Here is a 27,630-nt window from a genome sequence, read left to right as displayed (position 1 = left end):
AGCATGTCCAGGCTGCTGACGCCGAAAGCGTTTCGCAAGCGATAGACGTAAAAAACCTGCGCTTCTCGTAATTTTATCGGCTGAGCATGACATGCGTCGTTTTTAGACATGTTACGCCAGTTGCCACAATAGTTCGAACCTGGTGTAAGAAGTCTCTTAGTGGGAAAACACTCACACATACAAGGAAAATGCGGAACACCAAAGGACGATAAATTAGAGGGCCCATGAACTCTAAATACAAGTTACCTTTACAAAAAGACCACTTTTTCCCGAAAACAGTGATATCAGTTTTATCGCGAACTCCAAAAATAAGGAAGATATTAATTAAAAAACATGAAGCCATGACGACTTCCTATAGCCAATTTCCGGCGATTTTTCTATGACGTCACAGAAACTTGTTTGCTTGATTGGTGGCCGCCGATCTAAGCCTTCACCACGATACATGACTGGGCGATTTTTCTATGACGTCACAGAAACTTGTTTGCTCAATTGGCGGCCGCCGATTTAAGCCTTCGCCACGATACATGACTGGGCGACTTTAGTGAGTCCACTTTCCGGCGATTTTTCTATGTAGTCACAGAAAATTGTTTGCTCGATTGGCGGCCGCCGATCTAAGCCTTCGCCGCGATACATGACTGGGCGATTTAAGTGAGCCCTCTAGTTCCTTTTAAATGTATCCCTTGAATGCTAACGCGCAGTAAACTAGCTGATAACTGTATTTTAATGCTTTCCCACACAAGGTCGTTCCTGCCCATATTGCACAACTGCAGCGCGAAATGTCATTTTTCAACGTTTCTTGTGTTTGGGCGGTAATAATTTTTTATGGTTGAATAGAGCTGAGTGACTTAGTTCTTGCAAATTCAACAAAGTTTTACTGTGTGTTCATGGTTAAAAGGAAAAGGAAAAACGGAAACGCGAATTGCACAAAGTAAAAAAACACGTTGACACGAAATCATAAGGCGGCATAACGTCATCATAAAATTCACTGACCTACTATGCATTCCCAGTCAGCCCTTCTTTTCATTTTGTCATATTTGCTCCTTTCGTAGGTACAGACAGGGGGATGAGGAATAAACGTTTATTAGAGTGTATTCATTCCTTTGTGAGAGGCCTCCTTACTCCAGGAGGCCTTGGTCTTTTGCTGCCCGGCGGGCCCTATCCACCAGTCGTTGCTGGTCTTGACGGTGTTAACTGGTCCGCTAGTCACCCCACTGCGCCAGGGTTGGGTTTGGCAGGTGGGCTAGCAAAGTCTCGACACTTGAGGCCCATTACTTTGGAGGGTTTGTTTCGGATCCGATTCGGTAATTTCAGTATTCGCACGTGCATCCCTTATCTATGCGCTGGAAACACACGTAAATGTTGCATAGTGCACAGTGTTTCCAGTACCAAAGATGATTAGGATAATATGCTGCTGTCATAATAACTTCGTGGGCGAAAATTGCACAGGATACTTAGAGGACCATTGCACAGGATAGTAGAGAGGAGCCAGCTGTGATGAAGAATGCGTTGTTAGTGATTAAAATATTGTTACGTTGCAACAAGGCAAATGAGACGAAGCATGGAAGATGTGAGCGATATATTTACATAACGGTGCCGCACAGCGATGTGATCTATTTGCGAGCGGCCATGATCGTTCGAACCACGAGTCCGTGCCATCCACTGTTTCGTCGTCGTCGGTGATGGGTCCCAAGGAGCTATGGGCCAGCGCCCACTTGCGCTTCCCGTAACAATATTCTGCAAACAGCACAAAAAGTGCACACAAAACGGTACAAATTTGTTAGACATACAGTTACGAACTTTAGATATTGTACTCACACCAACCTTACGGAATAGAAAATGAGGCATTCTTTTTTTATTTTAGTCGAAAAACCAAAAGAAAAGCAAGCCAACTCAAAATGCCAAAGCTGGGAAAAGGGTTAAGAGAGCAGATAAAATACGTGTTTGACCAAGGAACAGGAACAGTATCCCTATTCCTGAGCATAGTCAAATACCGCCTTGTGTCAAAGTGTCAAAGATTTGACACTTCCACAAGTCTCAAATACCGCCTTGTGCTCTGTTTGTACTCCAGGATCAAATGACATGCACCCATACTGCCCTTTTTTGGTTATCCAATAATGCCGCGCATTACATTTGATCCAAACCGTATCGCGAAATTAAATATCGCTTTGAAACTAACCTCGTCTGCTGGTACCGATGGCATCAATTATAAACTGCTGAAACGCTTAGTCATTAACCAGCGTTATTATTTAAAACATTTTTCAGCAGCCACTTTTGTGCGGTGTGGTACTGGGCAGATGAGATCAAAAAATTTGCGGGGGTAACTTGGTCGCAATTAGCACAGGACGGGGGTAATTGGAGATCTATGGGAGAGGTCTTTGCCCTGCAGTGGGCGTAGGCAGGCTGATGATGATGTTACCGAAGGACTCGAAGCTAGGCAAGAACATTGCTCCCAAAGAAAGTTCCATAGTCTTCACGGAGCAATTATCGTCCCGTTTCCATGAAAAGTATGTGCCCTAAATTAATGAAACATATCATATATTCTCATGTCGTAAAATTTCTAACTTCGGTAAAGTTCTTTCGCCCGAACAACATGTATTCCAAAAAGGATTATCGTGCGACACACAACCTGTTGCATGCATTAACTATTTCACTTCCAGCATCAACGTTAACATACCAGAAGCCGTTTTTCTTGATTTTGAAAAGGCTTTTGGTAAAGTTTCTCATCAATCACAACTTTTAAAGCTTTTTCGCCTTAATATTAATAACCATTGTATCTAATGTTATATGGGTTTTTTTTAACAAAATGCTAACAATTTGTTTATGCTAACCACCACTGTTCCTCTTTCTTCTGCTGCATCTTCTGGCGTGCCGCAAGGTTCTTGGCCCTCTGTAATTCTTAATATACAGAAATGACCTTCCTAACCACGTATCTTCGAAAATCCGCCTTTTCGCCAATGATTGCGTCATTTGTCGTCCTATTCACATTACTAACGACTCCATCACCCCACAACCAAATCTTCCTCTGGTTCAAGCATGCATGGTGCGAACAAAACCTGTGTCCTATTCAGTCAAAGTCACTATATATATATATATACTCGATTTTCAAATCGGAAGATAATTCGTGTAAATACCTCGCATTACCTTAACTTAAGATCTCACCTGGCCATCCCTTGTCATGAACCTTAGCAATGACGCTAACCGCGTTCTTGGCCATCCCTAAGAAATTTGCGCCGTGCCCAACCTTCCGTTACTTCTAAGTTCTTACATAATAACTTTTGCCCGCCCGAAGCTGGAATATGCATGTGCCGTTTAGGATATCCATCAACTTACCGTACTACGACACCCGTGCAGCTATGTTATCCAAACCCGTGCAGCTGTGTTTATTAACTCAGATTACTCCTAACTAGCGTCACACAACTTAAATCTCGATCTAAACCTGTTAACCTAACATCGAGGCGCAAAACTGCTTTGCTTCGCCTCATTGTTTTTATCATTCGATGACCTAACCCATCCTATCATTCCTGCTCACCGACTATCATTCCTGCTCAGCCATTCAAAAGCTGTCTATCCCGCAAGTGCGCGTACTGCCGCCCACCTGCTTCATTTTTTCTTCATACATCTACGGCCTGCTTACGCCGTGCACCACTCCTGCATCACCATTTCATAAAAAGCCATCGAACAAATAATATTTCAGTGATTTGTTTACCCCCTGATGCAACGCCCTTACCCGGGGCCTTTGAGATATAACAAAAAAATAAACATGGTATTGTACATGTTACCGACATGTATACTACTTTTTCTAAGGGTACAATGGTTGTCTGTAAGACTGTGCAAAAAGAAACAGTCGCTTTGCAGTGGTGCATCGCACAAGATATGACCTTTGTTGATTTGGGTCGCGACTAGAGGCTTACTGGAATAAGAAATTAGTTATTGTGCTCTCGTGACGAAGGCGGTGACATTTATTGCAGCCACGATGTCCACTCGACCGCTAAGTTCGGGCGAGAAATGTCACTTGAGCGGTCATCTTTTTGCCTCGTTAGGGCTAAGTTGGCATCAGAAATAAGCACGCCAATGAACAACGTTACCTTATAACGTTAATAACGTACAATAATTACACCAACTATAATAACCGACACGGCTAACTGTAATACCCATGCCACAATATTTTTGCAGTGATTAGAGAGATTGGAGATTAAATGATTTGCTCAAAATCTTGTCCAGTTTAACTCTTCGTGGGTGAAACTACTAACAGGATCAATCAGAAAGTGGCAAAGGCGTTTGTAATGATACGTAACTGCGAAATAACTATTAACTTTCTAGTGTTGTTTGTAGGCCTTTATGGGTGGAAGCTCCGAAAAATAATGGGTTATTTTAAACATGACATGTATGCTACAACCATGGTAGCCCCGCAAAAAAAAAATGGCCTGTAAATTAGCAGGTACGCCAGCCGAAATGCTACCCCATCTCCAATGTTATAAAAACAATCTTATGGACCAGTTGCCATTTTTACATGATAGGCTAAAAGGTGCAAAAAATAGGACTGGCTGAACAGGCACAAAAACACATATGGATGCGAAGTGTTTTCTTTTTGTTCATCCGGTCTTTATTTTTGCTAATTTTTTTCCCTATCTTGTCAATTTATTATGTCTGAGCACGAACATGTGCTTATGTGTGCGTGCGAATGTTCACAGCGTGCATATATACCCTACAAGAACGAAGGGTACTCAGTCTAAACGACTGTTTCCCGCCACCTTGTTAATTCTGAAGAATTAACATGTAAAACTTATAGGACATAAGCGCGTCCAGATATGGGTAATTGTAGCACTGGTTCATATATGAGATATCTATAGTATGGTGATAAACCCTCCAACGCTGCCAAGCTGTGATTGGCTAATTGATGCTCCATCTTTTCCATTTGCTACGGCGACCTCGCTTCGGCAATATACTAATTCTAAATCCGACCTGCAGCTGAGTGAAGATTTCAATACGAAAACTCTTCTCAAAGCGTCCGTTGAAATGGAATTGCGACTACACAGATAATCTTCAGTGACGAAAAGGTAACAGTAAGGACGAAGGGGTATGTTCTCGCAATGACTTGAAATCAGCGCAGATTAAAGAAGACGCAAAAAAGGAGGCAGACTGACACGGCGCTCTCTGTCTGCCTTCTTTTTGTGACTTCCTTTTTCCGCGCTATTTCACATGAAGCTTCACTTGCAATAAATTACAGTTTTAGGAACAATTTTTGTCGTATTCTAAGTCATACTTTTATGACATCTATTAGAGGGATGACATCATTTTATGTACTCATTTCTTACCCGTAGTAAGTGTGATTCAAGCCGATTGCTTTATCGAATTAGACCAAGCTAGTAGCCGAAGTGACATCCGCAGCCAGTATGTAACGTGTTGTATTTGTGCTGTAGGTACGGCTCCGACCTGGGCATACAACGTGTTGGCTCCTATACAACGAGTAGGCACTGGTCAATGAATGGTCGGCATTTGGGAAGGATTTGACATCTCCCAGGAATCTGTTGCGCCGGAGGGGGCTCGAAAGAGCCTGTACATAAACGTGCACTGATTGAATAAATAGTACCGTCTCGCTGAATTCACACGTACCGGCCAACATGCCCGCACTACTCTGGGTTGCAAGAATTTCAATAAACGTTTGAAGTTTGCTTTTGCTTTCGTCCACCCTTACACGCTGTTGTATGCTGAGTGCATCTGCGTGATGTTCCACGTTAGTGAACTTTGCTGTAGAGCCATGTGTTCATTTATTGAAATCCTAGCATGTTACCTCATGTACCCTGCGGAACACGATACGCTCTGTCCGTTTTGCAAAAGAGAGAGGGGCACCCTGCCACACATCTTGACAGAGTGCACAAAACTGAAGACCCCCCCTCCTTCCCTTCCCCACAACACCCCCAATCCCCAACCCCTTGAGCGATGGGAGACCTTGTTGACCAGCCCCGCCCTGCCGACTCAGCTCGCACTGACAGACAGGGGCCAGGAACTGCTGGGAACATATGGGTCCCGTAACTAGGGAACCACCCCGTCTGGTGCCAGCGCGCACCACCAATTTCTTGGGCTCAGTAAAAGTTGATTCCTCCTCCTCCTCCAATAACTGCCTGGTGTGGGAAGAAGAGGGTTAAGGGTTTCTTTCTGCGTTTCATGAGCTTGAAAACTGTCCCATGCATAAAGAAAGAAGAAATTTAACGTGGCGAAAACTAGACGTGCACAAAGAAGACAAGATAAGACAGATACAGGCGCGAACAAACCACGGGAAGTCAAATTTTCACTTGCGTTAACCTCATCGCTGTATCTGGCGCCAGTGTCTTACCTTGTCTTCTTTTGCCCTTGTCTAGTTTGCGCCACGTTTTCTTCTTTCTTTAAGTATGTACCAACTAGCTCAGCAACAAGTTTTGTTAAATCATATATGTCCAATGCAATTGCTGAATAGGCCACGGAGGTGCTTGCATGTTGGTGCGAGGTCAGCGAATAACTTGTTCGTGGGAATAGCTTCCAATAGACGATGAAAACAAGGTTTCTGTGAGTGCATGACAGCCCCATCCTGAAATACGTTTCGCTTGTTCCTTTTTTAAATGAAGGGTTCCACGGAGAACACCACTTGCTGTGGACGTTACAGAAACTAATCAGAAATACACAAGGCCCATCTGGTGAAACCGCATGGCAAGTGGCACATTTCTGTTTCACGTTTTCCTCTCCAATTCAGAACAACAGAAAACAGAACAACAGAAAACAGAAAACAACCGCCGGCAACTTTTTTAAAGCAGCGATCTGCGGATTTTCGCACTTGAAGCGCGTCACATTTGAAGCTCTGAAGCTCGTCAGTGGCACTAACGGCAAGTTTGATTATCTCGTACGTTTATAAGCCAGGGACATTTCACATTTTACTTTTGTAGCAGTGATACGTACGTTAAACCAGAATGTTTCAGTGCAGTGGTGTTCCCCATGCTAGCCGAAACGTCCCTCATTAACAAACAGCGACCCCGCCACCCCCCCTCCCTCCTTCACCTGGCGGTTGAAGAAACTGACGTTTTGCTGGTAAATGCAAATCCGGCTAAATACGTACATTCGACAGTTTTTTATCTTTTCATTAGGTTTAAACCGACAACGCTGAACTTTACTCATAAGTGACATTCGGCAGGCTGATTTCAATGCCGTGTTGACTAAGTTTCCTCAGGGGAGACAATTGGTCACATTGGTCTGGGAATAATCCTGTCTTCGTAGGCGGACATGTGGTTGGGTTTTAACCTATCACGAAGGTAGAACATTCTGACATTAGGCGTTCGATGGAGAGTCGTGCACGGTCGCACAGAAAGAGGATAGCATGTCGTTTGGAATCAGTTTTGGTATTTACGCACGTTTCGCCATGTCTGACGTAACAGCAAATACGGTGCGAACCTGGTGTTTAACCGAACATGAAGTCATGTGGTATGATTAGACAGATGTCTAAACGATCGGTGTAGCTATTTCCGTCTGTCTCGTTTCCTTGTACGTCATTTTACGACACGGTTGATACATGGCTGTCAGTGTTGGGCTTAGTTCCCGCGACATGTGTTCGTGTCCACATGTTGTGGATACTGCGCACAGGTACTATGTCACGAGCTTTTTCGTCATCCTGGGTACCACACTTCCCGGTCGATGAATAAATGCCCATCGAATTCTTTCTGTTTCTTGCCTTTTAAAACTGAAACTGCCCTGCCTTTCCTGAGCGCGTCGGTACTGATCCTGCAGATGATCGTATTAGGATTGCCAGTTTCAGGGGAAACTAGCCCCGTGCAATTCTGCTTCAGCGGGAATGTCGATTGTTTCTGAGCGGATCCAGTTTTTGCCATGTTGTAAGTGGAACCCAGTGCTACTACGCCGAGTGCAGGTGACGCCTTTTCCATCGCGTAGATGCTTTAAGCTTATAAAAGTGTTCACGGAAAGGGACACAGACGATTTTTTGTGGAGTGTACGCCCGCTTGTGTGAAAGCCAGTGTATTAATATAGTGAGATAACCACAAGGAGTTTCTCAATTACTTTCTGGGAGTAATTTTAATTTGGCAGTAAACTTTATGAAATATAAAAAGTGGCGCCATGACACTACCGGACGCACACAAACTCCGTCGGTTTCAATGCGTGATTCAAAAACCGTATAAAGGAATAGGAAAGACTGCATTTTATCATTGCTTTAGCTGGAGACAAATTTTCAAGCCCTTATTTCCATCCCACGCAAAGACGGCAACTGCCCTGGTTGCCAGCATTCGTTCTGACAGCATATGTAAGGCTGGCAGATCTAAAAATTCCGCTTTCAAACATTCTATGGCCATTTCAGGAGAACTGTATCGGTTCAGGTAGTTTCAAGTGGTGCCCTTTCACTTTGGATAGAGGGCATAAACACCACAAAAATTGGCTGCCTGTCCATTTAACTATGCTAGTTAGACTTTAACTGAGTGCTTCATCCATTGTACATTTGCAACTGCTGAAGTGCGGGGCGACGTAAGACATAGCCTCATTTCCTACTGCTGCCCAATGCACCGTAGTGACAGAAGGTACAAAGGATGCACAACAAGCATGTTTTCGATTAATAAGTCCCTTTTGTGAACTTGGTTGAATAATTCTGTTCACTGAGACACTACCCTTTAAGGTAGACCACGCACATTCTGAGATGTAACAGTATCGTTTCAACTTCGGTATTTCGTGGTTGTTTCGCAAAACCGCGGGTGATTAAAAGATAATTGATTGACTTTTCCAATTCTTCATTGCTGTCTTTGCAGTTAGGCATGAGGCACCAAAGTATGCCTGTAAAATATTGAAAACAAAACAAGCCAATGCACGCGATGTGCAACAAAACCATTTATTTCAAGTGAGAGTACAGAAACCGTTACTTTGGACTTAAATTTGCTTGCATAATAGCTGGACAGCTTGATTGGAGCGTAGAACATGCCACCCTAACTGTATCTGTGTCCAGGTTAACTAAGTTATCGGTACTTGGAGAGACTTGCGTATTTCACGCGGAACCAATTTTGTGTAGTGGCTCTGGTGATTTCCATGGATCAAAACAATGATAATGGAATTATTGGGGTCGTCCTGCTCACATCAAGCAGACATTAGCACGTTGTCCGCGCTACAGTTTAGGTTACTAAGTTGGGCTAGTTGGTTTAACTGAACATACAAACACGACAAACAAAGACAACCACGAGCGCTTATGTTTGTCTTTTTCACCGTCCCCGCCTTCACGTGGTTTTTGCAGTACGATGGAGGATTTTCTGCCCACTCAACAGAGGAACGTTCAGACTGTCCCCTTAAATTTTCTAATTCAAACATCTCATGAAACTGATGCTGTACCGTGAATTGTGTTGCTTGATAAACATTGATGGGTTTTTTGGGAAAAGCTTGGTCATAAGAAGTGGTGTATTGACTGCTGTGCAAGAAATTAAAGGCCACCGAGCGTGCTCAAGCGATGCGAAACACTTGCTCAGCCGAGCAAATAGTGCTCACCGCAAGGTGTTGTTAATTTGTTCCGTTTTCAATTCAGTTTCATCAATTGAAACTCTATATCCAGTCTAGCGTAGCCTCGTGGAGAGGGCCTGGTCAGCCAGCCCAGGCCAGCGCTTCACGAACTAGAGGAGGCCTTCCACATGGCGGGCGCCCAACCATGAACACCTGAAGCTCGTTTAAATAAAGTTTATTCACGCACTCTTCACTGTGTCTGCGACTCGCAGTAGTTATAACCGCGAGTCTCAGCTTGGTAAAAGTTTGTATTCGGACGATATATCCCTACTGGCGAACTGATGTATTCTTTGTTAGAGTAGCTGGATCAGAACGAGAGTTGCGACCATTTCTGGCGAACAAACCCACTTCTTTCGTTTCTACATCCCGAAGGCACGATTGCAGCGCCATTTCCAAGAGGGCACGTACTAGGAGTTATGCCTCTCCAGATTGGCACACATTTCTCCAAAAAACGGATTTCCTTTTTATGTCGTTTTGGACACCTTGTTTGAACGCTTTGTTCGTGTAAAAAAAAAAAAGAAATAAACGTGCATTTAAATCCTCGCCAGGATGTGGTGTGCACTTTTGCAGTGCCGCAAATCAGACAAGGTCGGAAGTTTCTTTTGCAGGGAAAGAGGTTGACATGCATAAAGCTCTTCATTGACGCTTGTGCTGAGGACAGTGAGGTGAAGCTTCTGCTTTAGTTTCATTCTTGGACACCGCAAGGTGTCGTTAAATACGTAGTCGTCACGAGTTGATTTCGTGAGTCAAAAAACGACTCCCCAGGAAACTTCGGCTGGGTTTACCTAGATGCACAAAACAAGCATGATGATTTAAACATGCCGCTCTCCTCTTTTTGTGCGGGTTATACGCGTAATGCTCCGCGTATTTCCTGTGCCACCCTATTTACAGACCTGATGCGCTGTCTACAACGGCGGCTACGTCAAGGGAAATTGCCATTGGCAGCGCGCGTTCGTGCGTTCAGCGCTTCACCAAAACAACTCCGGGCGCCGCTGAGATCGCCGGAGCCGCTCTCGAGACACAACACATGGCCTCACCCGGCGAGCGCACTGCTAGCGTGTTCGCAACAGCACAATGTAATACGGATGATCACTCCGACTTTGGCTCGCCAAGCTCGGCCCGAAGTCCTTCTATGCAGTGTCCTTGAAAATGGCCGGAAAAGCTCTTCTGACTGCGCTAAAGCGGGGAGTAGCAACAATAGGTGAGCCGCGGCAGAACGGCACAGCTGAAGGCTAACTGCGCCGACAGCCCCCATGCGGCGCTGCGCCCACAGCCGGTTTTTTTTTTCGCTGCCCACTCTCGTTCCCCGCGCGCTCTTTCCCGCCATTTTGTTTTCCTCCTCTCTTTCCTGATTGGCCGCCTCCTCCCCGACTGCTCTTGGCCTGCTGCAGAATGCGAGCGACGCCGCGAATGCGCGCCTGGAACTACCGGCAGTTGATCTGCTGTGACGTCACGGCCGAGCGGAAGTGACGCGCTACGCCCCACCCATGCGCGGGCAGCGCTGCGCACTGGCCGTCCGCGTTGTGGGGATTCTTTGTGCCATACTTCGCATTCCAAGCCGGGAGCAGCTGCCGTCGAGCGTGCCGTGCGAGCGCGCGCGCTGTGTGCGTGGAATTTTCTTGACGTCGTAACGCGGTCCGCCGCCCGCCTCCCCGCTGCCCGACCGACGACCGGCCGTCCCAGTTTCTGTCGCTCCCGACTTCGCCGGCCGAGCTTCGCGCCTGAAAGTGAAGAAAAGTGCGGCGCCGTCGAGACGAAAGCAAAAGCGGGAAAAAAATAGGAAAGAAAAGTTTGTGTTGTGCGCGCGTGCTGCGGGTACGGCGAAAAGAAAAATAAATTAGCAGACCGACCGACGCCGTGGACAACGCCGACAACAACCTACGACTCGTTCGTGTCGTCTGACGCTGTCTTTGACCCGAGTGTGTCTGATTGTTTTTGAGTGTTGCAGTGGTCGGTTTTGGTTTTGTTTTTCTCCGTGTGTTCTGTGTGCTTCTGGATCTACCTGCGAAGAATCACCGACTGTCGTCCGGGCGTTCGGTGCGACCCTCCGTATTTCTATTTGGTGTGGTGTGCCGCAAGGAGCTGTCCTTACCCCGCTGGAGTTCACCGAACAGAAACCGAGGTGAGTTCACCTCAGCGTTTCTCTCCTTTTTTTCTGATCGCAACTACACTTCACCGATGCGCATGCAGGCGTCTACTGTACAGCGTGGCTTCGCTACGCCGCCTCACGGCGCTCCTTTGTACTTTATCGAAACTCTAACATCGCGAGCCTGCCTATTAATTTTTTCACCGCCGTCTGCGGTTCTCCCGGCGTCGTCTGCTATCAGGGCCGCTCGGAAGATCGTCCACGGGTGCACAAAGGCTTGCTCCCACACGTATTTTGTTTGTGTTGCTCCCCTCTTTCGCCTGTGTGATTGGTTGTCGCGGTTCGTTCGGTCGGTCACAATGGTGATAATGATTCGGCGACCGTGACATCACCGCCCGCTTTTCTGGAAGCCGAGTGCGAACGTTGTGGCGCGAAGCGACCGGGGAGGAGGGTGGGGAGCGCGATGGTTTCGAGGGTCGGGCGAGAGACGCGAAGACCTTGACGGGAGTTCCGGTTCCTCGTGGAGGGTGTTTTGCGGCACGAATGGATTTCGCTGCTGTGCTGCGTCCCCCGCTTTTGGGTCGTGCGCTTCGTCGTCGTCCCTGCGCCAACCTCGTGTGTGCATCAGCGTTTCCTCGGACGGACACGCCGCTGTTTTTCTCTTTTTGAAAGCGGCCGCCGCGAGCAACTGCTGCGCGGTCGTTTCTGTCTGCGGCGCGGCGGGGTTGTTTGTTGACCCGTTGCCTGGCAACCATGGGCGATGACTATCTGCGCCCGGCCTGTCTTTATGGGTCCTGACTCCCATCGTTCGCTCACGCGGCGGTGTAGGGTGGCTCGAGGGAGGGAAAGGTCTGCCAACTGCCGCAGCAGCTGCAATGTTCGCCGCCGATGAAGCCGTGCCGGGCAACGCTCACTTTTAACCGCTCTGCTGTTTGATGCTTTTTTTTTCCGGCGCTGTGCGCTTTCCTTTTCGCTCGATTTTGTTCGAGGGCCGGTTGGGAGTTTTTGCTGTGTTCGTCGGAGTGCGTCGGCAACCTGTGGGCATTGACGCATCGTTCATCCGTGTGCTCGCATCAAATTGTTTTCTGTTTAGTTGTTGGCTTCAACACCATCACCATCTTTTTTCTATAGCTTTGAAGGTGCACCACGTGGCGTAGCGACGGATGTGCGTCAGCTTCGCGCTATTCATCTGTGTTCATTATGCGACGAGTAAAACGACGCACTGCCTGTCTGGTTATATTCATTCAGCATCCCTATGTGCACGACTTGCTAATTGATGAGCCCCCCGCAGAGTACGCTCTGCCTTTAAGTTACGCTGGCATGTGTGAATATAAACGCCTCGATGATGCTACTACAACAGTCGTTGCTTCCATGGCGTATAGTTTAAGCTGCTCAACGCCAAAGGCAGCTATGTTGGGTCGTCGAGGGTCCGCTGTCTGAAGCACTTAGAAAGTTCCACTAATGTCTGAAGCGTTCATAGACGCTATACGCGTTTACCGTAGGGCGATGTGGTTGAATTTGGAAGTAGTACGGGCGGCCGACTTGTGTGTAGCAGTTTTAAAGTTGTGGTCCCTTCTCCCGCATTCGTTTGTGAGCCTTTTTGGACGGTGGCCTGATGTTGCTGCTAGCACAAAAGACGTGTAACCATTTTCTGACCACGAAACGCGTCTTCCAGGAGGGTGTTAGAGCCACTATGTTGTTGCTGACATTAACGTGATCTACGGTCGTCACACGTGCGAATTCGTGCCAGATGGCCAGCTGAAGACCGTGAAACTGTACGGCATGCGGCGCTTCTCGTGACTGTTATGCTTGGTCGTTATATTTTTTTAATTTCGCCAGAAAGGTTGCTTAAATTGACAATTTCTTTCGGCTACCTTCGTCGCTGAGCGTATTTCCCCATTTGACTTGGGTGCATGTTGAGAAGCAGAGATGCACCCAAACTCAGCCATTTCTGGCGGAAAAGATCGTGTGTTTCTAGAGTGGTATTAGGAATGCCAGGGACAAATAACGCGCCTCCCGTACTTATTGACATATATGTTAAGCCATCGGGCCAGCTGGGCTGGGCTATTAGCAAGAAGAGTAAATAGCCTTGTTCAATTGCAACCGGGATAGCAACAACGTTGGACATGTGCTTTATTAACCGCCCACGCCCCCTGTCTTACCTAGAGCGCGTCGTATGAGCTATTCATGAATTATGTCGTAACGTAATAGCAAACGTTGTGCGCCACTGGGACGGGAACTGGAAGCCCATTGGCCATTTTAACGGAAGTGGAGCTATTACTGCTGATAGTTTTTTGTCGTTTGTTTTACAATTCGCGAAAGCATCATCTCGTGCATTGATGTTCCACCCGCCGGGCGGACAAGCGAATCTGGTGAGCACGAGGTCGCGGGTTCGATTCCCGGCCGCGGCGGCCGCTTTTCTGATGGAGGCGAAAAGTAAAAACGCCCGTGTGTACGAGATTTCGGCGCACGTTAAAGATCCCCAGGTTGTCAAAATTAATCCGGAGCCCTCCACTACGGCGCGCCTCATCGCCTGCGTTGCGTCGGCGCGTTAAACCCCACAATCAATCAAATCAATCAAGCGAATCTGGGTGTCCTGTTTTTGATTGGATTGCATAGACGAGGTCTAATACCAATACTTCTGCCTCTCTTTTTACCGTGACTAAGTTGTTTGATCAGGAAACTGATAATCCTCACTGCACACGATTTGACGTCTGTCATCTCACGCAGGCAAATTAATCAAACTTTGGCGTTCGTTGTGCAATGCAAAATATCCTTTTTTTAGAATTTCGTACCCTTACCTTAAAAAAGCACTGTTTTTTTCCACTTCTGTTTTAGTTGTCAGTGACGACGACCGAAATATATATATATACTGCCCACTGGAAATATATACACCGTTTGACAATAAACCGGGCCATGGTACAACCTATGAATGTAGTAAGAGCTAGGGGTGTCCTAACGCTTATCAAATCTACGGGACTTGGATTTTAAGTACTGATTATCTCTGGCCAGCTCCCTTGATAACATCTGCCCCTGTTTCAAAGGAGTGGGACGGGCGATAACCGGCGTGTTCAGCATGGTATGGCCGGTGGCTTAAAGGAATGAGCAAAACGCTGAGTCTAGTTGTACACACAGAGTGAACGATTTTTTTTTCTGACCGCTCTGCGGCGAAGTTGGGCTGAGGAAGATGACGTGGGAGGAGCTCCACTTAACTTTATAACAAAAGAAAATAATTAGCGTTCGGCGGGCGGCCTCAGTTCAGGAAGAACCCTTCTGACTTGAGCGCCAAATTTGTAGCATCTTCAGTAATAATAGGGCGCGGCGAATCCGAGGAACTACAATACCGCAATGGGCAGTGGCACACCCAGAATTCTGATGTCGTTCTACTGTTCATTTTCACTCAGCTGAACGGAAGTATCACGCGAGGTCCCATAAGCAGGCTTATACATTTGTCGATCATCTTAGGGGAGAGCCGCCAAGGTGGAAAAACTCGATATCAAACATTCCCTTCCGCTTTAGCTTGAGCGAAAAACACACACGACGTCAGAAGAAAGCATAGACACAATGCCGAATATCAGTTGAGTTTACTAATAAGAAAGCCCATATATATATGAAACATTGCACAACAGTGGCAAAACGCTTCACTCTTTCATTCCGCGAGATCAGTGCACAAGGTAATCCCCAATAACGTCCGAAGCTGTGCTGACACAGGTGTCACTTCTCTGCAGATATTTTGTGCATGTATGCGCGCTTTTTTGTTGGTAAACTCAGTAGCTAGTCAGCACTGTGTCAGTGTTTTCTTCTAACGTCCTGTGTTCTTTCGTTCAAGCTGAAGTTCTCGCCCAATCCCATGCAATTCTTCTTTTTCAAGCTTTTGTGTTATATAAATGCGTCCGTGCTCGCACCATCCTCTCGTAAAAGGTTACTTCACAAAAAAGGAAAGAAAGACACACATCTGCGGAAGAAAACAAGAGCGGCGAACAACTGGGTTATCGCTTCGGACGGAGCACGTACGGCGGCTGCACTGCTCCCTCGTCCGCCGCGCCTCCACAGAAAGGAGTTGGGCGCCTGCAGGACCTCCCCTACCGGCTGTGATGCTGACCCCGCGCCGCTCCCGGCACAACCAACACAACGGTGCTGGTGGTGGCGGCGCCAGAACCGGCGCCGTCGCCGCCATGTTGGACGGCGAAAAAGAGAGACAAGGGGAGAGAGGGGCGCGCCGTCGCCGGAAGGGAGGGAGGGAAGAGGGGCGAACACTTGTTGGAAGCGAAGCCAGTCGCCGCCGCGGTTCGAAGTCTCGTCTTCGGACGTCCCGAGACCAGTCGGACCAGAGGAGAATCCGGCGTGTGCGTGCGGGTTTTCCGCGGAGAATAGTTTGCTGGGCGGCTCGCGACCGGTGGCATTGCTTTGTTTATGCGTGAGCCTACACTGTTTCGTACTGGCGAAGGTTTCGCATGCTCGTTTTCGATTTTACCGCTGCCGGCGCTTCTGCGGGGAGCATGGCATGTGTTCGGTGCGGCAGAAGCGCTTTCGCCGATTTTCTCGGCGTAGCCAGGCGCTGTGAACGATTGCAAAGTAGATTTGGGCAACGCCTTCAATAACAGCACAATGTACGTACGCATAGCTCACGTCATCGTTGACAAATCGTCAAAAGGCAGCGGGCATAAGTAAATAAATATTAACGGACGGATATCATTGTGACTGCATTAGTGGTTGACCCTTCTCGTTTCATCACCTTGACGTTAAAGGTAGTGAATGAACAAGGGTGCCACTAAAGAACAGGAAGCCATCCTGAGACAATTGCAGACTAATACGTACCCACACCCAACAAGACTACACGCCATCCATCCCACTCTTTATTATTCTCTATGTACTCATTGCCAAGCCCAGGGCACACTCTACCATATTGTCTGGGAATGCCAACTAAACCCACATCCTTCCCGCATCCCCAACCCCTCACGCAAGGAGTGGGAGAGTACGCGGGCCAGCTTGTCCCCTGAAACGCAGTTTTTGCTAGCGGAAAGAGCGAAGACACCTGGGCGTACTGACGGAGTCTTGGACTGAAGACCCCGACCACAAATATGTTCATATGTTCACTTCAACTGTGATTAAAGTTTCTGTCTGTCTGTCTCTCTCCCCCCCCTCTCTCTCTCTCTCTCTCTCTCTCTCTCTCTCTCACTCTCCTCTGAGCAAATTAATATGAATAACAGGGCCTAGCAGCAATCAGTGCCTTGGAGAATACTGTAGGTAATTTGGTAGTAGGCAATGCAGACCGTGTTTGGCTGGGCGCTGTCGCCGTAATTGCAATCAGTGGTGTTAGCACATGTCCACATTTGCTAGCGCCTTTTCTTCCTTGCTTCTTATCGAAAGATTACAGATACCCGCGCAATGAAAAGGAACACCTGCACGCTAACACCCACGAAAGGTAGCACTGACGCACCAGCAACTCTGTGGACTATTTCCATTTTTTCCATATCACTTCGTTATGATACGGGATACGCGCAATGAACATTATTTATTTATGTCTTTAAAAGCGGCGTTTTCCTGTACCTCTACGTAAATACATTTCGTTCCGGCACATTAACTCCTTTGAACCAGCCTATAAGACCTCCGGAAGAAATGTAAACGCACGTAACACTATAATATATATATATATATATATATATATATATATATATATATATATATATATATATATATATATATATATATATATATATATATATATGGGGTGACGGGCATTAGGAAATGCTGTACTATTTCATAACGTCATGTACACATGCGCTCTAAGTACTTATTGATGACGTAGGTGTATAAGCAGTCGGTCCACGCACACAATCATAATCCGATGCTTACGTGACCTTAATCATCTCTCGCCACTGGGTGGGTTGTGGCGTTCGGTTCGCCGACAGGCTTCGCTAGAAAGAGCTTCCCAAGGAAAAACGGCTTAGTAGAAGGCCTTCGAAAAAATTCTTTGATAAAAAATACAGAAAAGCTTTTCGTATAATTCTTTTCTCCTATGACATCTATCCTAAGCTAGCTTGTTGGGTGCACTTCCAATAAACAAGCATTGAGTGGTTTCCTTTCAAGTCACGATACAGGGAAGCCATGTCTTTTTCGTCCATGCAATGCCTTATTGCAAAAGTGACTTCTCAGTGCACTCATGATCCTCAGCAAAAATAAAAAAATAAATACACAAATTGGCCACTTTCTGAACTGCAGCGTCTTTTTTTTTTCGTGCATAGCAAAGGCAAAGAAGCAAGTTGTGAGACCTCAGAAAATTACGTTCTTAGCTGCTAAGAGCTTAATAAATTTCCTGTGGGAGCTCCGGTGCGACCTCGAGAAAGGAAAATTAAATGCACGTAAATTCATACCAGAACACACAAAAAAAATCTCCGCCCAATTAATAATAAAGCGAGAACGGGCGGGCCTTAGTTTGCGCTCCCCAAGTTTTGAGGTTTCTCGCCTCGAGATTTAGGGGCGCCCACACAAAGAAAAACAGCAAAAAAGGGGTTTCAGATTTCTCGCACGCGTGTTCCGGTACTTTACGGGCACGTCCAGTGGACGCTGCCCGCCTTAAATCTCTCTTAATTGGGCCGTTTTCACCCCATTCCCCGTAATTGTTCCCCTACCTCTTCGCGATCCCCGTTATTTTTCTCTTTTCCCGTGGCTCCCTCTCGCGCGCAGCAGCGCAGTACGAGCCTCGGTGCTTCCCCCGCTATTGTGTTTGTGCTTTGCTCTTGCGTATGTGCGCTTCGGTCTGAGCTTGAAACGACACTGAACAACACCGCGCATGCGTGAGTGTGCAGGGGGACAACGCGCCTACGCATATTGCTGCTGCTGCTGTTCCTGCTACTCGAACGCCGAGCGCGCGCCATTAACACTGGCGCGATGGGCGGGGCTGGCGCTATGCGCTTGTAAATTCGAGGAAGTAATTTAGACCGCGTTGCAACGGCGCTCTTGAGCCATGGCTGCTTCGGCGTCGTCATAGTCGCTACGAAACACGGGAGCGAGGGGACGAGAAAAGGGGAGAGAAAGTGAGAGGGCTGCGGTGTTAAAGGGCCGGGCTCTGGGAGGGTGGACATCGAACGAATGTGGTGACGGAAATGGGGAAGAGTGATGGGGGAGGAAGATGGAGGGAAAAAAAGCTACAAAGAGAAACATTTGCAAATGACTCCCTGGGCGCTATGAGTGGCCTTTGTAGCGGAGGACTCGTGCTGTCCCGTGGAGTGGACGCTGTGCCGTTTTTCACGTCAATGGGCTCTCTCGCTCTCTTTTTTTCTCTCTTAACCAGTCTGCCTATACACGTAGTTCAGAAAAAAAGGGTTCCTGGAAATCAGGTTAACTTTAACTATTAAATAGTCACACTGGAAAATGGGATAATTCTGAGGTGTCGGCCGGAGGACCGGCCGAGGTTTCGGTCGGGGGACCGGCCTTCCTCAAAGGCCGGTCTTACGGCCGTAACCTTATAATAACGGTCAGAATATTAGAAACATCACCGGGCAGAAACGCCAGAACAAATGTTATGTTTCCACCCTGACTGTATATTCGTGTGCATATAGCCAGCAGTCTGCACGCCAAGGAGGACATAAAGGAATACTTTGGCTGTTTTTAAATGTTTGGCTGTTTTAAAATTAATGTTAACACTTCAATTTTTGTGTAGGTAAGTAAGTGGAGAAAAAATACGCGTTCAGACTGGGGACAGATATGTGCGTGTGTGAGCGTGTGAGAGAGAGAGAGAGGCTATGAACAGTTTTTGCAGAAAGGCTTTATTTCGGTAAAAACTCCGAACACTATCATTATTGGAGGCTGACGCAAAAGTACACGAAAAAAGCAGGCAGGTGAACACCCAGTTGAAAACTTCGCAGTAGGTGGTGGGAACAGCCGATGTGATGTGCTCGTTGAACCAACATCCTGCAGTTGACATCAATAGGCTGATTTTACACATCATCGTCAGCAGTAGCAGCCTATCAACGCCTTTTGCAGGGCAAAGGCCTCTCCCATTGAACTCCAATTATGCCGGTCCTGGGCTAACGATCAATTTATTCCCCCAGACTTCTTTATCTCATCTGGCCATCTAAATTTCTGCCGTCCCCTGCCACGCTTGCATATATATATATATACAACAAAGCACGTCCTGTGTTGTTTTTGTGTCACACTTTGTGCCCCATTATGAATGCTTGATACTGAAAATGTTTCTTGCGCATGCACAAAGGTACTGCGTTTTTTTCTTGTGATTTTTTCCTTGTGCGTACTGCAAACTATAGCAACTAATTGTTGCGCGTCGCGTCCGTATAGCTCGCTATCCTTGGTTGTTGTGTCCTTTACCTGCCACCCTGATTTTATTCCGTACACTTCGCAAATTTTTGTGCGTAGATTCGTGTGTGCGCTGCGCTATCCACCTTTCTCTTTTCTTGTCATAGTCATCCGAAATTGTATTGCAAATCTCGTCACCATTAATTTTGCTATGATTTGTAACTCACTAATCTATGCTGTATGATCTGCAACGCATCACTTTATTGCCCCCCCCCTTACTCAGTGCCCCCAAAAGGTGGCTGTAAGGTATTAGGTATTATATATATATATATATATATATATATATATATATATATATATATATATATATATATATATATATATATATATATATATATTTAACTGACGTTTCAACTAACGTTTGCAGGACCAGCTGGTCCTCCAGTCGAAACATCAGTAAATCGCTGTTTTTGTTTTTAATCGTGAAACAACCATTATTTTCTGAAATATTTTTTCTGTGGCTCATCAAGAAGTTTCATCTACTGCCTTTATATATATATTAATCTATAGAAAGAAAGAAAGAAAGAATATATATATAAAGAATATATATATATATATGTGTGTGTGTGTGTGTGTGTGTGTGTGTGTGTGTGTGTGTGTGTGTGTGTGTGTGTGTGTGTGTGTGTGTGCAAACAGTCCATTGCGTTGGACGGCGCTGTTTTATTTTGTTACATTGGGCTAATAGAATCGACCCCGTTTTTCGCTTCCGGTCAATCAACACACCTTTCTTGTTTTTGGGCGTGTGTAACGATCTCGGACCTTGCACACACGCTGGCCGCTGCGTCGACGGTGGCGGCTGCGACGCGTAATAACCTCTCCGTCTGCATAGTCCGGTCAGCAGCAGCAGCAGCCCAACTGGCCGGGACGCCTGTTTCCTCTGCGCCGTCGCTCATTGCTTCTCGCGCGCGCTTTCGAAGCGATAATCACAGTACGGCTCCGCGCGGGGCCCGGAAATAGCCTCCGCGCGTGGTGCCACGGAGGCAAAAACAAAAACAACCTCGCCTTCCGCGTGCGAGAAACCAAAACAGAAACCAACGGACAGCCCTGTTGGCGTGGAAGGCAAATAATGCGAATGACTTTCTCTCTCCCTCTAGGTGCTGGCAGCACCCACAGTGGGTTTTTGCGTACCCGTTCCTACACCTCTAAGATATTCAGTCCCTGCTCTTTTGATTCCGTTGAAGGTCACTCCAGGCGCAATGGCATACGCCAGGGCGTAGCCTCTCTTAGGTAGCGGCATTCAAACACTTGCTCGCGCCGTTCGCCTATTAAATTGAAGTTACAGCTGTGTGTGCTGTAGAGGGGTGCTTCGAGAGAGAATCGTCGCGGCATATTTCCCTGACGCAGAACCTCAGTCGGCGTAGCTATTTGTATTTGCTCTTCAATGCCTCAGTTCGCTTAGGCGGCTGTTGGTTTCCCGGAAGCGGAGCCGACTTCGCCCGGGGCAACGGTTGCAGATTTTAGGCGATACGCATTCACTGTTTGGGCCGGACCTTTAATGACGCCCAGGAATAATTAGCTCTTTTGTTTTCTCCTGAAAAATGGGAATATTTTTAGGATAACTTATGGGCGATTTGTGGTTTTCGTTTGGTGGTCCGACACGTTTGGTGTGACGTTTTTACTAAATTCGCTACTGGCGCGGTAACCTGCAGTTTGGATTGCACCCGTACGGTTTGAATTCAACTAAATCAGTTCATCGTGACTCCGTGATTGTAAAGGGCATGAGAGGCTCGGGCTTTTCCCGCTCCATTCACATAGGGAGGACTGCCGACCATTCTGCGAAAAGACATTGTACCGGCATGGTTACTTACCGAAGTAGTTCGCCAGACAAATTTCAGTTCATGCAAAACAGGACATGACATGTACGGGGAAACGAAGCAGAGCAATTTGCCGTAAACATTACCAAACACTACGTGACATACAGAATTTGACTGAAAGTGGCTCTGAAATCGGCACCGTGTGGCTCACAAAAAATCCCAGGCCATCCCCACTACCGTGAAACCTGCGGAGGGGCGAAGCATGCAGCGTATAAGTGTATTCTTGGCGCCTCGGCGTTTTTGCCAACGGAGATGAAACCGTTTGGAATTGGCGGTTTACAGTTTTGCTGTAAAAGTATCTTGTCTGAATCGCCAAGCTCTCTAGCGCGAGGCGTAAACGAGTGTCCCGGTGTTTTTGTAGTACGCGTTACGTTCTAGCGCGAGACGTAAGCTAATTTCCCGGTGTTTTAGTACCGTGACTACATGAGACTACTATTACGGAGACAATAGGAGACGCCAACAGCCCCAACCCTTAAGGGGCTTCGCCGCTAAAAGGAAGCACAATAAAAGTTCACCCAGACGATACCACAGAGGTCGATCAGTGTTCGACCCTTACTCCCCTTCGCTACTAAATCACATAGTGTTCTGGTGTTCCGATATTGTCCTTTGTCATTCCATCTCCGTAATTTGTCCCGCTACTAGGAACGCGCCAAAATCCATCCACGACACGACTATCAGCTCCACACTAACGCTCGTTCTGAAAAGAACCCGCTGTGGTCCTCCATTGCGGAGGGCCTGGTACAGCGTACCCTGCCTTCTTCAGCGCTCTAAACCCAAATGGAGTGTTTTTTTTTTCTTATTCAGTGTTCGCAGTAGAGAAAATAACCCATGGTCGCGCTTAGTATCGGGTAAAACACTAATGCCAATACGCAGCGCAGCTGGCCGAATAATTGTGCCGTTCGCTAATTACGGACATTTCCCCGCAAATCGGACCGACGAGCGCGGAGCTCTTCTGAATCCCAGCGCTAGCAATGGCGAACAACGAGAGGGTAGCATTGTTCGGAGCGTATCCGTGCCGTTTCCTAAGTGATCACACGTGGACGCCTGATACGGAGCTTCCGGTGGCCATTGTGAGCGTGCACGGCGGCCCAGTCTCTCCGAGCCCAGCGGCACAGTGCGACTGCATTGTGCGACCGAGCCCGATGCCTTCGGGCCGCACTCCGCTCGCGTAGGCCGTAACTTATCTCCACCGCACTTGGGGTTATTGTTTTAACCGGCCTGTTTTATCGCCCCCCGTCGGCGTTGTCCTCTAGCTCTTTTCTATCTTCGTCTCCTATCATCGGGGGGTTTCGAGGAGTGTTTGGTGTGTGACCGATTCACAAGTGGGACGGCTTTTCGCGTACAGCGTAGTACCTGGTCCTTGGAGTTGCCGCTGTTATGGTTGAAGCTTAGCACGTTAAACAAGGAATCGATATAAACATGTGGGAACCAAATTGAGAGACGCTATTTGAGAAAGCTTTACCACAGAAGGCCATCCGGTTGGCATACGTTCACACTCAGTGGCATGTTGTACCGAAGCACTCATCTGGAGCGTATGCTAAGAGCCGGGCTTTTTTTTTCTTTTTTTTTTTGCAATTTGCAAGGTACAAAGTCTCGGGGAACGTAGAACTTTCGAAGCAACTCAAAATATCTGGCCCGTGGCTGTAGAAGCCCTGCGTTCCCAAACACGGCGCGAAAACTGATTTGATTGAATCTGATTTGGCCTGTCTTCCTGTGCGTGGAATCATGAGTGTAGATGAGAGTAAGTCAGCCGTTCTGACGGCCTTTATTCTTAATTTTCTGACTGAATTCCAAGCGCTGGCATGTGTTCAGAAATATTGCGTATGTTCTTAACATGCACACGGGTTTGAGATGCGGTTGGTACTCATTGAGTGCATTCGATGCAGTCTTACACGTCCTGTACACGCTCCCAGCAGTTTAGCGCGAGTTAATCCGTCCTACATAAACAGCGTAACCATACCTGCGCTTTCTTTTTGCTTTTTCTGCACCTCTTCGGCGAGGAGTGCAGTCAGAGTCGTGAACTCGTACTGTACTCATCCTGCACCACCGACGAATCGAATGGCAAAGTGGTCGCCAGTAGCTCTCCTTTGCACTGCCGTCATTAGTGAACTCAAAAGGAAAGTTTGAAATCCACCTGAATGCTGCCGAAAGGCTACAAAGGAAAGCTATACAGCTTTCTCAAAAACTTCGCAGTTGAAGAAAAATCCGTCCTGGTCCAGGATTCGAATGCGGGACCACCGCTTAACCGGAGCAGTCGCTCTACCAACTGAGCTAACCAGGAGGCTAGTCGTTCGTAGCGCGAGAGCGAATTGATCAACAACTCGAAATAAAGGACAGGTGTTAATCGACGAGATTTAGGGGAAATCCCCAAGGTGGAGTAAGTTTCTGCGAAAGAAAGTTTCACATCCACTTGAATGCAGCCAACTGAACTCGTTGGGTACGTAGATATCCTTTGTGTGAAACTGTTATTGTAGAGGCGTCCTCATTTTTCTGTATGAAGTGTGTCTTCGCGCATGTGCTGATCAAGAATACTTGCCGTATAAAGTTTCAACTGTGTATATAAGTTTGTTGCCGTTTCGCGTGTATGTAATTTTTTTGTACATTGCTACGGAAGGGGCACAGACTCCGTCAAGCCTTCTTTTTCTGGCGTTTTCTCTGTGCCCCTGGTATCTGTGTTGTTGCTGATACCAAATAATGATTGATTGATTAATTGATTGACCGCCTGAACAAGTTGAAGTGGTGTAGGGGAATCGAACGCACCCATTGGTTGACACTGAAAGAAACTGAACTGGTCAAACCGTCTTGATGAATTCCCGTATGTCCGTACAAGTAGGGCCACGGCGACCAAGATTTGGGGCTAAAGCACTCCTTTTCCTTTTTCATGTCGTAATGTCCTTCCGGGGATCGTTGCAATCCCCTGGTTTAAAGTTGCCGCGTCTTTTTTTGTTTCCGCTATCTGCCACAAGGGGGGGGGGGGGGGGGGGACGAGCCGACTTGCAACATATGTCCAAGTTCACGTTCCCATGAACGCAGACGGGCAGCGAAATGTCCCACGAAACCGGAATGTCCCGCGATCCGGCTATACCGCGACAGAACCCATTGATCTAAGCGCTGCTGATACGAATCAATGGACGCCGGCAGAGTGGAAGCGTCCACAAAACCGTCCGCTGACGAACCGCTTCCCTCTCCCGTAGTAGCGTCGTGAGACACTCGTGATTGGAATCGCGAGTGTCTCACGCTCGTAACGGAAAAAAAAAGGGCCAACCGCGAAACCATTTACTTCGTTCTACGGCGGCCGCATCGGTCACATGGGCTACTGCTGTACGCTCTAGCGGCGCCTTGAATTCATTACGTGGCCGAAATTCGATAAAGGGCCACTCAGAACCCGACGGACTGCGCGCCGGCACCTAGGAGCTATCCCAGGCTCGCACTCCGAACACACACACGTACAAAGATTAACCGCGAACAGCGAACGTAAACCTGTCTGCCCTTCCATTGATCGACGAGTTCTGGCCGTCCGTTCTCTTCTCGGCGTCGAAGGTCCAGTTTTCCGTGGGAACGCTAAGCTGGCGTACGACACTAACGGGTTCGGTTCACTTCTATAATAGCTCGCTCAGGGTAAGAAATAGATTGCGTAGACCCCTCGGATTTGAGAAGAAAGAGAACCAAAGCTCGAACCAAAAAGAGAAAATGCAGGCTGGAAATAGAGATGCGTTCGCGGTCCCGGTAGGAAACAGGTATTACTACTACGAGCGCGCTTGCCCCAAGCCACAAGCGAGCAGCGACTTAATAAGGGAATAAGAGAATGAAAGGCTTAGGGCCTGAAAAGAAAGAAGTGGGGCTGTCTGCGCAGACGGCAGAGAAAAAAAAAAAAGGCTGCTCGGAAAGGCGTATGCATGAGGCGCAGTGTCCCGGATGGTCGGCGGCCGACTCCCTCCACTCCGCCGTGTGCTGCAACCAGCAACAAGTAAACTGGTTTTTCGTCGAGCGTAGTATATAGTACGCCAGTCCGGTTTCTGGTTCTCCGTTTCGGCCCAGGTGCGTCCGCTGCTCTGCTTCTCTACCAGGGGCGCAGCCCTAACGTGGACCGCGGAGAGCCGGTAGAGAACTGCGAGGAGGAAGGCTGGAAGCAGGTTTCTCACTCTCTCTTTCCGTGCGCAGACGATCACGCCGAAGAAAACGGGTCCACCGTCGTCCTGTGAGAAGGCTACCAACTTTACCACGCAGCTTTGCACCGAAGCTGGACTGTACTCCGGAGACAGATCAGCGTAACGTGGAATCGTATTGCGTTAGATGATTTGGTATCCCCCAAGGTGGAGTCATGGCACCAATACTGTTCATCAGCAGGTCACGTTGGTTCGTTCGTTCATGGCGGTGCAATACGAGACGCAGCTTAGAGAACCATCCAAATGCTGCACTAAGTTTGAATGTTGGACGCTGTGAAAATGCAAGCGGCGACTCGTTTGGGGTGACACTGTGCTTCTCACAAAACGTTTTCTTTCTCATAAAGAAAGCGAGCCAATGCTTCTTAATTTGGAGCAATTTGTCTCGCTTCAGTTTGTTTTCAAAGTGAATTCTTGCTGTCGCTGAAACGCGGGGATGCTTCTAAAGCTGCACTCCCGTATTTTGTGAAGGAAAGAATACATTGTGAGCGTTCGACAACTCTCGGTACCTAGACTGGCGGAACAATTTAGAGCTTTCAACTGCGGGCCCAAAAGTTGTGCGTCCACGAGGTATTTATTGCTCGTGATTGCAATTTCTATTCCTAATTATATCTGCAGTATCTGATATACCATCTGCACGGCCACGCCGTGGGTATACAATGCGCGGCAAATTAAACGCAAACAAGAAAATATGGATCATAACACGAAAATAGCGCGATTTCTTTCCATAAAAGTCGAAATGACGCGTGGCTTGGTTGCAAAAACAAAGTCCGCAAATGTGGCTTTCCGAATATACCAATAGCGCGCCATTATTAGACCTCAAGGAACAGTATTTTTCAATAATGCGTGTTCTGATTTATATTTTCGTGTTCGCGTTTCATTTGCCGCGTATTCTACATTTCCGCGTATTGCACACACCCCGCACAGCGCTAACACTAACAGCACGTATCCTTCCACCAGTATACGACTGCCCGTAAATACGCTCACTATGCCAACACGCACGCATACACAATGCTGCAGCGTATATACGTATGCATATGTTGGCATCCTTCAACAGCTCACATAAGCTCGCGTTTGTGTAACGTACACGGAGCGACAACCCACTCAACGGAGTAAACTCATGCAGCATTTGAAGACCACTTATAATAAAGAGACTCCTTCCCGCCTTTCCGGTTGCGTTGACGTTCCGGTTCCTTTGTCGAAGTCGTCGCGCAACCCTCGGCAACGCGTCGGATGCCGTGAGAAGGTTCTTCCTTTTCGACTGAGGGTGCACGGGAACTCCTTACGGGGACAATGCACGTGCCGCTCGCTATTGAAGTCCGAACCCTTTCGCATTGTCGGGTGGGTTTCTAATGTTACCCCGATTGTCTGAATAGTGCTGAAGGGAAAAAAAAAAGTAGTAGGGGAGGAGCTGCGCCGCCTCCCCGTTACTCGTGGCGTAGACAATTGTTGTTTGTGTGTGCCAAAGTCTCCAGGATCGCCTTGAAAACGGCCTGTTTACAGCGCGCTTATGGACTACTTCCCTATCGTTTCGTGATACGAGTTGTTTAAACGGGGAGCGTGGCGATCTATGAGAGTTAAGCGTGTCTATGGGAGTGTATGCGGTTACAAGGTCTCTCACTCGCCCCTGTTCTTTTCTTTTTTTTTTGATAATGCGTGAAGTGGTTGTCCGAAAAACAGGAATTGTCGAAGGGCATTGTTGTTTACGAAAAAAGGCTGTTCATTTCGGCCACTCTCA

General features: G+C 47.5%; 1 long non-coding RNA gene across 1 annotated transcript in view; it reads left to right on the top strand.

Annotated features, from left to right (window-relative positions):
- The first annotated feature begins 10,912 nt into the window (after positions 1 to 10,912).
- The window catches only part of LOC144142301 (uncharacterized), a 161,113-nt gene continuing 144,395 nt past the window's right edge, over positions 10,913 to 27,630 (top strand). The window contains exon 1 of the long non-coding RNA XR_013316940.1: positions 10,913 to 11,635. This is a non-coding gene — a long non-coding RNA (uncharacterized LOC144142301). The remainder of the gene's footprint in view (positions 11,636 to 27,630) is intronic.

This window comes from Haemaphysalis longicornis, unplaced genomic scaffold (genome assembly GCF_048455015.1).
Source record: "Haemaphysalis longicornis isolate Haplotype H1 unplaced genomic scaffold, Haemaphysalis longicornis Haplotype H1 scaffold_6, whole genome shotgun sequence".
Classification (NCBI taxonomy): Eukaryota; Metazoa; Arthropoda; class Arachnida; order Ixodida; family Ixodidae; genus Haemaphysalis; species Haemaphysalis longicornis.
The sequence above is the reverse complement of the archived record's forward strand: the minus strand, read 5'-3'. Positions and strand labels throughout refer to the sequence as shown.